This window comes from Kryptolebias marmoratus, linkage group LG2 (assembly GCF_001649575.2).
Source record: "Kryptolebias marmoratus isolate JLee-2015 linkage group LG2, ASM164957v2, whole genome shotgun sequence".
NCBI classification, from domain to species: Eukaryota; Metazoa; Chordata; class Actinopteri; order Cyprinodontiformes; family Rivulidae; genus Kryptolebias; species Kryptolebias marmoratus.
Genome location: NC_051431.1, coordinates 4,389,233 through 4,402,129, shown reverse-complemented (window position 1 = coordinate 4,402,129; position 12,897 = coordinate 4,389,233). Strand labels below are relative to the sequence as shown.

General features: G+C 39.2%; 1 protein-coding gene across 1 annotated transcript in view; it reads left to right on the top strand.

Moving 5' to 3' along the window:
* Window positions 1-12,897, top strand: part of zmp:0000001236 (mastermind-like protein 2) — a 46,852-nt gene that overhangs the window by 24,095 nt on the left and 9,860 nt on the right. The gene's annotated exons all lie outside the window — the stretch shown is intronic.

The window sequence follows — 12,897 nt, the reverse complement described above, 5'->3', positions numbered from 1 at the left end:
CAAGCCATGCACATAAAAATAAGTTATTTTCAAAACTGGCTGTGCAAATGCCAGCACCGCAACTCTGACACAAATACTCAGAAGTCAGTGAGCTGGAAATAGGCATATTTTTTGTAATATTGACTGAGGTTTGAGTCTCCAGTAGTCATTATTGTGTGAGATACTATCTGATGCTTTACACAAATGTTTACAAACCATGAATGTGCTTTAATAAACAATGCAAACAGATCTGCCAACAAACTTTATTCTGTTAGGGAAGATAACGGTTTGATTTTGGTGACAGTAAATGCTAATAATGCAGAAGATAAGTTGTTGCTAAATGCTGCAAAGTATTTGATCCGTTTTTTTTCTATAGGATATTTTAACATTTGTTAAATGTTACAATCACACTGAAAAGTTTTAGAAAGTGAAAGACCGGTACTTTTTGGTTGTCTTTTACTATGACGTTAAAATTATAATTTTGTTTATGCAAATCTTTGTTATTTGTCAAAGTATTATTGCTCAAACAGTACTTGACTGGGGAAGTCATTAATGTTTTAGATGTAATGAATATCAGAGCTCGCTGTGGTTTGACCCATGGTTAGGAGGCAAAGAGCGCTTCACTTAAGGAGTGCAGCTTCAGTGGCTGCGCTTTTATTTAACAAATCTGTGGAAGTCCACGGGAAGGATGGATTACTTTTCTTCTAAAAAACATTCCTTCTTTCCTGTTCTGAGTGTTGCAGGAGAGGTTTGTCATTTCAGATGTTCTGAATTTTGGTGGCTACAAAGAGCAAAGCATATGCTTTATGTAATTTTTATCTGTATCAGACAAATTGAAGCATCTTTCAAGAGCTCCCATCAGAATAGGATTCTTTTTATTATAATATGAATGTGAAGATGTTTCTTTTTAGCTTTGGTTTAGTTTGGCACAACTCATTCAGTAGCTTCTAAATCACGACAGGATATATTTTTAAACAAAATGACCTTTTGTCTATTTTTCTGTTACAATTGATCTGTTTTTCAAATTCTACAAATAATTTTTGGGATCATATAAGAAATGACGGTGTGGAGTTTTGTTTTTCTGTTCCCCTGTAGTTGACTTTGTCTGTGTAAATCTGCCTAATCAGTCTGAAATAACTGCTGCCTTGCCCTGCCCTAACTTTGTATGAAACCCAGCGATCACTTCATGGGAAAGTTGTTTTTTTCCACTCGAACAAATTACCTGCGAGCACGCTCTGTGTGTCTCTCTCACCAGCTGCAACATGTAAAAAGACCTAAAGCATTAGTTTACAAGGCCCAGCAGACACACAGCAGAGCAGCGTGCGTGCAGAAACTTGCTCAGAGATAGACGCTCTGCTGCTACCCTGAACCTTGTCACTTTGATAGGACCCACTTCAGGCTGGATTGAGTGTAGTATGTGCAAGGTTCTGCAGAAAGGAGATTTAGGCAACTTTACAAGGAAAAAGTGTTTGAAGGCACACTGACCTTTCTCTTTGGTCATCATAAACAGCTGAAAAATCTTTTTTTTTGCAAGATTAAATCCCAAAATCTTTGTAAAATGAACTTCATCCACAAATTTGTGCATATTCATTTGGTGTCTTGTACCTGACCTTATAGCAATTTCAATTTAATATCAACTGTACTGTTGGCTTTTAACACCTTGTTTTTCTAGGAATTACTTCTTGAGCTGATTGTGCTTTCTCCTCCATTTGTAATGAGTTCACACAGTAACTTGCTGTTTTTAGGCTGACATCTGTTTCAGTTGTAAATTCTGTCTCTAGCAGAACCTGGCGCTTGCAGGGAAACTATATGTAAAACATTTACCAAAGGGTTTTTTTATGCACAGGGTTTGTTTGGATGCTCAATATTTTTATAATTAAATGAATTGTAGTTACATTCATAGTAATTAATAATGGATTTAAGCTGTTGGACATATTCCTGCCTCAGATGCGTACACATTAATAGCACAATGTACTGCCAAAGTTTGCACAGCATTTTGAGATTTACATTAATTTTGTCAACTGCTTTATGACACGTGAAAATCTAGTGCAGCCAGTTGCCTTCAGAAACTATAATTAGCTCTCTATAATTAGTAAATAGTCCACCGGTGTGTAATTTAACTTCTTTATAAGTACTGCTATTCTATGAAGGTCTCAGAGGTTTGTTACAGAATGTTAGTGATCAAACAGCATCAAGAAGACCAAGGAACACACCATACAGGTGAGGGAGAAAGTTGTTAAGTTTAAAGCAGGGTTAGGTTATAAAACAAGGTCTCACAGAGGACTGTTCAGTCCATCATCTGAAAATGGAAAGAGTACGGCACGACTGAACTGACAGGCCAGGCAAGCAGAGCATTAATCCAAGAAGTCCATGGTTTCAATGAAGAAGCTGCAGAGATCCACAGCTCAGGTGGGAGAGTTTGGCTTCAGGACATCTGTTAGTCATGCATTCTGCAAATCTGGCCTTTATGGAGGAGTGGCAGGAAGAAAGAAAGCCATAAGAAATCCTGTTTGCAGTTTGCCACAAGCCATGTAGGGACACACCAAACATGAAAAGTGTTCGGAAAGTGCTCGGCTTAGATATAAAACCACTGCACATCACCCTGAACACACCATCCCACTGTGCAACATAGTGGTGGCAGCATTATGCTATGGGGATGCTTTTTTTCAGCAGGGACAGGTAAGGTGGTCAGAGTTGATGAGAAGATGGATGAAGCTAAATACTGGGCAGTTCAAAAAAAAAAAAACCTGTTAGAGGCTTCAAAAGACTTGAGACGGGGGCTGAGGTTCACCTGAAGCATCCAAACAGTGTTAGGAAGGCCAAGTCAAAGTCCAGACCCAAAACCAAACTGTGGCAGGATCCATCCCCATCCAATCTGACTGAGCTTAAACTATTTTTAAAAGAAAAAAAAATAATAAGGCAATTGTATGACCTGCTAAAGGCATACCCCAAAAGGTTTGCAGCTGGAATTGCAGTGAAAGGTGAATCTACAAAGTACTGGCTCAGGCAACACTTTTCAGATTTAATTTGTAAAAACAAATTGAAAACTGTGCATCCTTTTCTTTACACTTGGTCTATCAGATAAAATCCTAGTAAAATACAATGACGTTCTTGGTTGTAACGTGACAAAATGTAGAAAAAGATCAAGGGGTGACTAAATAAGTATTCTTATTAAACAAACAAACAAAGCAACACTACTGAAAACAGAACCTCCTTGGTGGAGGTGATAATATTAGTGTTTGGAATATCGCTGTGTTTGTAAATGTAGCAGCAGAAAAGCAATCAGTCACTTTCTTAAACTTCTGACTCATTTGTTCATTTTGCAGTTTTTAAGATTTTGATACCAGATGCAGTATGCTTGGGTTTCAGAATTACAATAACATAATGTTTATTAATTTATTGATTTCACTTTAGTGTCCTTAATGTGTAAAATTGTCCTTTACAATCATTATTCATTTGTAACCCAGCTGGTTCCCATAGATTTGTTTTTTTTTTTTACTAGTTTAACAGTATGAAAAAATAGCTGATCTGTTGTTATTGTGACTGACGTATTGGTGTTCTCTGGGCAGAATCTATCCATATGAGCCAGTTGGTACCTGCTGGGCTGGCTGGTTCACATCGTAAATTCTCATCTCGATTTGGAACCTAGGCAACAAAGAAAATGGTTCCAAGGGAAAAAAAAAAAAACATTGTGAAAGAATGCATTACCTATCCTTACAGGTTTTAATTTCTAACATCAAGTCCAAAACTGTCAGAAGTCTAGTCTGTTTTGCCTAACTTTAACCAAGTAGCTGTGAAGCATAACTGACAAAAAAGGGAAAGAAATAGGTGAATGTAAACAAAAACAAACAAAACAACAACTATATTGTGGCTTTAAGCTGCACAGGCTCCATAATCATTCTTAGTTTTCCGGAACACAGATTTGGTACAGCTTGTTGAACTAACTGCCTAAAAATACTACTTGTTTTGTGAATATGCAATAAAAACAGCCCTCTGACAGAAAGAGTAGCTGTGTACTGACATATAAACTCGGGAAAGCTGTGTGCTAATACTTACAGGAGTAGCAGAACAACAAAAGAAGGACTAGAGACTTCAGCTGAAACTAAATCAGCTTTTTTGTACATCTGAGATATACAAGTGAGTGTCGTGATATTTTGTTTTTGTAGTTCTGGGAAATGTCAAGCTGATGATAAATTTATAGAGAGGTCACATATTTTCTGCACAGTGCTTCCCTGATGCATTCCCCCCCCCCTCTTACGGTTTTTCCTTGGTTGGAGTCGGTGAGCTCTGCAGTGCTTTCTGTGTCCATTTCCACCAGCGCCGGGCTGCTCAGACCTTATTTGGAATGTCAGGACTGATAGGAGTGGGAGTCAAACAAAGCTTCCATCATCCATTTTCTTTACCCGCTTTTTTTTCCTTTCCGGGTCGCAGGGGAGCGAGTGCCTGTGTGAGAGGTGGGGTGCACCCGGGACAGGTCGCAGGTCCACCACAGGGACACACAGAGACAACCATTCATGATCTCACTCACACATATGGACAATTCAGAGTTAAATAAAGCTTCCCGCTCGTTTCTTTTTCTCTTGACTTCCTAGCTGCAGTTCGTCCCTTTTCCACACCGAACCGGCAGAGGATTGTTTCAGAGCGTGAGTGCAGATTAGTTTGGCTGCATGTGTGTGAAGTGAAAGCTGAGAGGGACGGCAAAACTCAACAAGTATCCTTTTTCAAATAGTAGATTTTTCAAAGCCTTCTCCATTGAAGCGGTTTAAAACACTAAATGTGTTCCCTCACCCCCTCTCTAAAAGCATGAGGCTTATGAAGACCTGGCTGAGTGAAGCAGCATTAGCACAGCATTAACCACTCAGCCCAGGTTTCCCACGGGATATAAAATGGATCCTTGTTTCTCTAGGAAATTGCCACAGCAACGCTGCTGAAGAGCACTTTGCTGGGGCCACATCAGATATTGACAAATATTGTTTCCTGTTTAGGAACTGCAGTCACTGCACTTCAAATGGAGCATCAAGGAATTCCTAATCCAAATAGTGGAGTAAAAGAACGTAAACAGGACAAAATCTGTAAAAACTTGGTACAAATGATCTAATCAGGACTTACTCCAGAATTTGAATAATGCACATTGTTGTCATGCCTGGCTTCAGCTAATAAAGCTACCCGATGTGTTTTCTTTGTTGTGGTCGGAGTAATGACTGGAACCGCCCAGGATTGGGGCAGTGCTGGCTCTCATTGTGCTGCAGCTGCACGCTGAAGAGCAGCCAGATGTTTGAGATGGTGAACCGAGCCCAGTGAGCAGGAAACTGTTCTGCATGCCACAGAGATCGTCTTTGAAAACAGGAAGGCAACTTGTTCCACTTATGTGCTACTTATGTGCTTTTTCCTGTGGCACAACCGGAGGCAGGTCCTGTGCTGGACAGTTGCTGGAAAAAAGGTTCTCGTGGTTGTGTAGAGATGGCCTTTTAAGGGTACAAATGTTCTAGGAGGGGCTTCTACCTGTTCAGCAAAAGATATGTAGGGAAGCAAAAAATAAATGTGGATAAAGTTTTTGGTACCCTAATGGATGTGATTAAAGCCAAAAAGCTCCAGTTTTGTCTAATCAGTCCTAGAAATGTCTCCCAGAAACTTTGGGGCTTGTCAGTCTGTCTTTTTTGTGTTTTCCTGTCAGTAGTTGAGCCCTCCTGGGTCTTCTTCCATGGACCACTTCAGGATTAATCATGCATATATAGCGCAATCAGAAAGTGATGAACCTTGACTTGGAGTTCAGCTTGAATGGTTTTGAATCGTTTCCTTGGCTCCTTTTTTCTACCATTTGTACTATCTGCCTGCTCAACCTGTGGTTGCATTTCCTTTTGAGTCCACGTCCTGGGAGGTTGGCTACAGTCCCATGAACCCTATATATTTTAATAATACTGGCAGCTGTGGTCAGAGGAACAGCCTGAGCTCCTCGGACACCTCTAACCTTTGTTTTCTCTGCTCCATATTACCACCCCAAACTACCCAGTGGCTGCTTGTTCACCTTAAATAGGCTGAATGATGACAAGCTTGAAGGAATCTGTGATACTAAATAAGGTCAAACACTTTAAAACACGACTATAATGTAAGGATTAATAGTCTTTGTAAGGGTACCAACAAATCTGTCCATATTATTTTTAGGTATCTTTGTAAGATATTTTTTGGTTACACTATCACATACTAAAGGTATGATATTCATTAGACAATTGCTTTTAACCTCATCACTTTTCAGAAGAAATAAAGCCTTGTTTATGTCTGCTTCCCTCGCCAATTGTTCCATTCTTCTGTAATGTGATAGTTGAACCAAAGAAAATCTGCTCAGAAGACAGTATGTTATTCATTACATCCTGAAAAGTCCAGATGTCATTATTTTTATTATTTTAGACAACCTCTGCTGTAATACAAATTATAGCTTCAAGAATTTTTAAAACTTATTTTTTTTATTTTAGTTGCTTTACATCCTTACAAGGTTGTTTCGTCATCTCAAAAATGTAAGTATTACATGAAAACAGTGTAACAGTGTAAGAACAATAATTTATGAGGAAAAAGAAAATCCAAAAAGGTTTGATCAACCAAATTCACATCTCTTGAAAATATTAAAAACAATGTTTTTAGCTGATTGTAGCTGACCTGCTTTCACATTTATTCATTTTGTTCACTCGTACTCACAGTGACATTTCAGCTGCAGCAGAGTAGTATTTGTAAAAAGAATGAAAAAGTTGTGGAGCTCAGCAGGAATATGTGACCACAGACAACAGCACTGAGCATAAAAGCAGGCGACGACAAATGAAGCTAATGTTGCTTTGCTGCTGATTTTTGAAAATGTTATTTGATTTAGTTGTTAAAAGCTGATGATATAATAGTGCCACGTTAACAACTTGTCTCTGCTGACCCCAGAGTGAGAAATAAATCAGTTTTAGCTGGTTCAAGCCTCGGCTGTTCAGAATCCTTTAATGTTCAGACTAACGTGAGTCTTTTTACACAAACTGTTTCTTACCTCCTGCAGTCAGACGGAGTTCAGTATACCAACTAAAAAAGAAACATTATGATAGATACTTCATGTTCTTTCATTTTTGGTGCTCAGCATGGAGCCCTAAAAATATGGCTCAAGGGGGTTCCAGGCTCTGATGCTGAACTGGTGTTAATTTAAGCTCGTAGTATCGTTCCATTAAACTCTTTGATTTTCAACAGCTCCATTGTCTATAATGAAGATGAGAGGCAGGAGACCAGTATGAACTTATGACCGGTTACCACTGATGGGTGATTATGATGGTGCCTGTGTCTGTGTGTGTGCACGTGTTTGTTTGTGTGTAACATTAGGGGAAAAAACTCATGAATCTGTTGATGGAGTTTAATGAAACCGTCAGAAAATAACCATTGGTTTGAAATCTACACGTGGTTAACGTTTGTCGTCAACCCGGTTCAAGATGGCCACCATAGACAACATGGAAAACACTGAAATTCCTATCATTCAGTTAATTTTACATATCGTGTGCAACACAATGCAAGACATCTTTGCTTAAAACTTTGGCATTAACTATGGGAGCCTATCCTGTTAGCAAAATATCTTATTATTACCTGCTTTACTTTTGCATTTATTACAAGAGAATCCGCAAGACTAAAGTGTGCTGTTAAGATGCAGTAGTTCAATTTAAAATGATTTATCAGTTTGCTTCTTGTAGTTTCTGGTTTTCCGTAATTTGTTGACGGGATTCCTTTTCCGAGCAGCTCCGTCGGTGCGTGTTGCGGCGGGATTGTTCCTGGTTGCGGGGAGCCCTCGGCCCTCCTCAGTAAACGTCTTTGTGGTTAAGAATGACATGTAGATGAGAGGCGACAGCAGTGTCAGGAGCTCTGTGAGCCACATGACCGTGGGTGATATGATGTGACAGGCTGTCACTGCGATGTTGGTGACCTGTGGTACGTCTGCCGTGGTGAGGCCTGGCTGGTGCTGCCTTCATGCCCCGACAGAGTCACAGCCAATAGTCTAATTATTGTATCTGACAGGAGAATCTAACCCACAGCACGAGATTCAACCTACCTTGGGAGGACAAGAATAATCAGGTTTTTTAAATGATTCTAAGATTCTTTTGAAATAAATTGTTCAAGATGGTTATGATTAGGGATTTGAAACTCAGCAACATTGCATGTTTTGTCTGTTTTGTCTACCATGAGCCAAATATTCCATGTGTCTCTGAACAGAATTGAATGAAACTTTCAGAAAGTAACAATCAGTTATAGATCTACAACTGATTAACTGTTAGAGTCGATCCAAGTCAAGATGGCTGCCACAGCTAATCTTGGAAAACTCAAACTCAGCTGGTTTTTACAGATATTGAGCTAAAATCTGGTGTTGCAGTAGTTGATCATTGTTTCCAAGACATACTTTGAGCCCAACATCTTTGCTTCAATCCTTGGCTTTTAATTTCTTAAAAGCTTCTTTTGTCTTCCTATAGCTCTTATAGTCATAATGGTCATTGGAAAGCCTAGACTGATTGAATTTCTGGCTTTTAATCTTTGGATAATAGAGAGCTGTGAAGGTTAGGTTAAAAACAACATGATTTTAAATGTACATGCTGCATTTTTTTAAATAGCAAGTCTCCTGATGGAATGCAGAAGAACTGTCTTTAGTAAACAACGGTTGATTTGCCTTCAAAAGAGCTCTTATCATCTCTTACTGTTTCCCAGAGGCTGCCACAAAGCTGCCTTACAGGGTTTTTTTTTATCCTCCCTTTCTTTCGGCTGCTGTTCATCTTTCTCTGCTGCCTTCTCTCTGGAGGGCAGCCTCAATCTAATACAACTGTGTCAGGAAGTGTGGGGATGCAAAGTGCTGATGAGCCAAAAGTAGCCCACCTCTGCAGCGTGCAGCCTCGTCCCAATACACAGCAGCCTTATTAGGGAAGCATGCCATGAACTTAAGCTCACTCTTCCCTGTGCCACGTAACGGCACATGCACTAATCTTTTCAATAAGATTTGTTAATGACAAGAACGTTTTTCCTGTGTCTGTTTGTTACCAAAACATCTCATGAACCACTGGATGGATTTTAATGAAATCCTTAGAAAGTAATCATTGGCCGTACAACTGATTAACCTTCAGAGTCCAATTCAAGATGGCCACCACATCTAATTGGCATTAGCCAACGCAAACATGTCTGTAACTCAGTTTTACAGACATTGAGCTAAAATTTGACATGGTAGTAGCTGAGTCATCTCCAGCATACTCTGAGTGTGACATCTTGCAATATATTTTCAAGGTTTGACTGAAACAGGTACAGCTCCATTTCTCAACATAAGAGGATTTTAGTTTAAATTTTAATTTGGACTCTAATGGTTTTCTAGTGTGTGCTGTTAGAAGCCAAAGATGATGCCCTGCAGTGAAACACAATATAATTAGTACACATTTCTATTTTCCAGTATATACTGAATAAAACTGACTGCAGATAATTTAACACCTTGACCCGATTAGGTTCCATATTGCCTTGCAAATGTGCGCCCTGCAATGTTAGCCAAAGCTTTTAAGATTTTCAGAAAATTCAACTTATCTGGTTTGTTTTTTGGGCTTTAGTATCATGATTTTCAGCTTGAGACGGCGAGTACAAATTTCATAATTTAACCGAGCTTTGCACTTTTCTCCAAGCAGATGAATTTTGTATGATAGCCAATAACTGGCACCGGTCTGTGGGGCTCTAGTTTCTTTTCTGGCAATAAATGAGCCAAAAAATTTCCTCACGCAACAATGTGCAACCTGCAGACCTGCATAAATATTATGTCTCCCTAGGAACACAATAGTTGTATTTGTTCTTTTATTTTGAGATGTTTTTTCCACGCAGAATGCTGAGAGGGAGGTCTCTCGCCGTCTCGGGGGACTGTTGCAACATGTATCAGGGTTCTGGTGAAAAGATTAAAGGCTGGGGAGCTCAGCCTTTTGTTGAGCTTCACTCAAATGCAACAAACAAGGATTTAAAACCTGCAAACATTCGTAAACCTCTAGCCTTCAAGCACGTTTGTCTCTGAAGGCTGTGCCACTGGACTGACAGATGGTACCAAGAGGTCCGGTGTTAGGGCCCTGCGATGCCTCACCCGGAGCCCCATCCACAGCGCTCAGCATCACTGCACTGCTCATCACCCAGCCTTCCAGCTCCCATGAATAGATTGTCTTCTTTAACGTGCTCAAGGTTACGTTCTTTACCACCACGGTGTAAGGGCAACAATAAAACTGAAAACTCTTCTTCCATCATCAGTGCCAAAAAAAAAAGAAAAGAAAACTGTAAAAATCTTTAGAACAACACTACATATTTTGTTGTTTTTTCTTTCTTAAAGCAGTTAAATGTGAGAGAGAAAAGAAGCATGTCCAGTTATAATACATACGTACATTTAAGCCTCTGGTGTAGCAGGAGTCACTTTCAAAGTGATTCAGAGCATCTGAGCTCATTAAATGTTAATCAAAAAATCTATTTTCAGATCACTTTGAGATCAGTCGGGAGGATTTCAGGCCAGCTACTGCAGGAGGCCACTGCTTCAGAGAGCTGAGAGTTGTGTGAACAAGACTGTCCTTTTTCCTGAAACGGATAGTATTTTTTCAACTCTAACAGATGGATTTAAAATACAAATGTTAGCTATCTAACCTTCAGCTGACATGATAGTTTATCCTCATGTTGTACCGTGTATAGAAACCCACCTTTGACTAGACTCCATTTTTAAATGGCATTAAAAGAGGAGTGAAACAAACCTGTACCACAATGACTTGTGCAACGCATGCACAACCCTTTCCATTATTCATGATGTGTTCACAGACAGGGCCTTGAACCATGAGCGGCTCTCTTGTCTGTCTTCCTCAGACACCGAAGTGTCTGCTTCCATCTGCATCTGGAAAATTACCATGACGTGGAGGATTTTCACGAACACAGTAAAAGTTAATACTGTAGATAAACGTGATTCTTTTCATCAAATATGCAGTCATCATATCAATTTACACAATCTTTTATAGTCTACATAGTTTACAATGGATTACCTTTTGAACTCTATCCAATTCAGGATGGCTGCCACAGTCAACTAACCCTAGAAAACACAAAAACTGCTGTAACTTATCCCATTTATTTAACATATTAACCTTAAAGTTTAGTGTGGTAGTAGCTGAGCATTATCCCCAGCAGATGCTTAAAGCACTACACAATAAACAACATTTTTGCTTAAGAATAACATCAACAATTCATGGCATGGTTTTATCTGTATGATAGCAAATTATTTTATGAACCACTGGATGAATTTTAATGAAACTCTCAGAAAGTAATCCTTAGAAATACATTTATGACTCAACCAATTCCAAGATGGCCACCACAGCTAATGAACCTTAGCCTACACAAAAATGGCTATACCACCATAAATTTTACAGATATTGAGCTAAAATTTGGTATGCTAGTAGCTGATAATGTGAGATAAATGGAATATCAGTCTGCTTTTTGTTGTTGTTGTGTTTAACTTTTGATTCCTATTTTTGATTTAAAATAACTGCACCTCTAAGAATGTTCAAAAATACATATGGTCTGTTTGAACAAGTATAGAAACTACGACGTATGTTTTTCATCTACCTGCTAAACATATTACAGTCCATTTCATTAGAATGGTTGCCACTTTTAATTTCTGTCAGAGTTGTAGTTTGCTTCCGAATGAGCTGTGATTTGAAAGTCATAAAGTTTAGGAGAGCTCCCAAACTGGGGCCTGATGCCTTCATCTTCAAGATGCTTTGCAGCCCACTTCCACTCAAAGTCCTTGTTTTCAAACGGTGTCCGGTTTAATCCGTGTCATGTTTGTTGTTGGTGCTGCTCTGTTCTGTAGCCTCGGTTCTTTCGCTGCCTCAGGCGGTTCTCTTTGCACGTAGAAGGGCAGGGAGGGGCCAGGAGAAAGCCATACCATCAAATATAAACCGTTACTATAATTTCTCCTCAATTATTATAATGGTCCTGACTGAACTAACTTTTTTTCTGCACAGAGAACAGCACAGTCCGATGTCTCTATCTGAATATCAGTTTTTAATTGGAAGGGGATTGCAGTTGGCAGTTTCGTCTGTGCAACAGTCTTTAAACTGGCTCTAAGGTGTTTTTTTTACTCCATCTGAAGAGTGAACAATAAAACCGAGCCAAAGCAGATCTTAATTTTTCTGCTGCACCAAAAAAAAACAGGATTTCTGCTTGTGTAATCAGTCGTGTGAAATGCACTAATGGTGTATAGAAACAATATTAAGAAATACATCAGCACATCAACATTCAACACAATGAAACATGCTGACATTAGCTTTAATAAAAGAGGCTGGGTGAGCTGCAAAAAGGTTCGAACCGTTAATAAAATGACTTCATTTACCTCTGAACTACAACATAAGTAATAGCAGTGAAGGTAATACAGACTGTGCAGGTTTCATTCCAATCCTTGAGCGATGAATCATCTTAATGTAATATTTGCCAGCAGGTGGAAATGACTCAAATTTGTTCCCACAGTGAAACAGACAACACACTGATCCTGCTCTCCTGTATTCAGCCTGCTCTACAGTCGGACCCATTTTGTTTCCATACAGGCTCCACATTAAAATATGTCGAGATAAGCCATTTTTTGTGTATACAACAGTGTGAGATTGCCTCCAGATACATTATTTGTTTCTCAACGGGTTCTTGTTAATGACTCACAAGCTCCAAAACAAGGGGGGAAAAAAAGAAGATGGTTTTATTGTTTTTGTATGACGAAAAGCACGCTCATTAATTTCTAGTTTTGTGGAGTCTCACAGAAGATTTGTGAGTCCTAACCGCGTTCATACGTAAATGAAGACATGAACATGGGACAAAAGGAAATCAGATATCTCCAGCAGCATGTTAAGTAGAATCTCAGCCACAAAGGAGGAACTCTGCTAT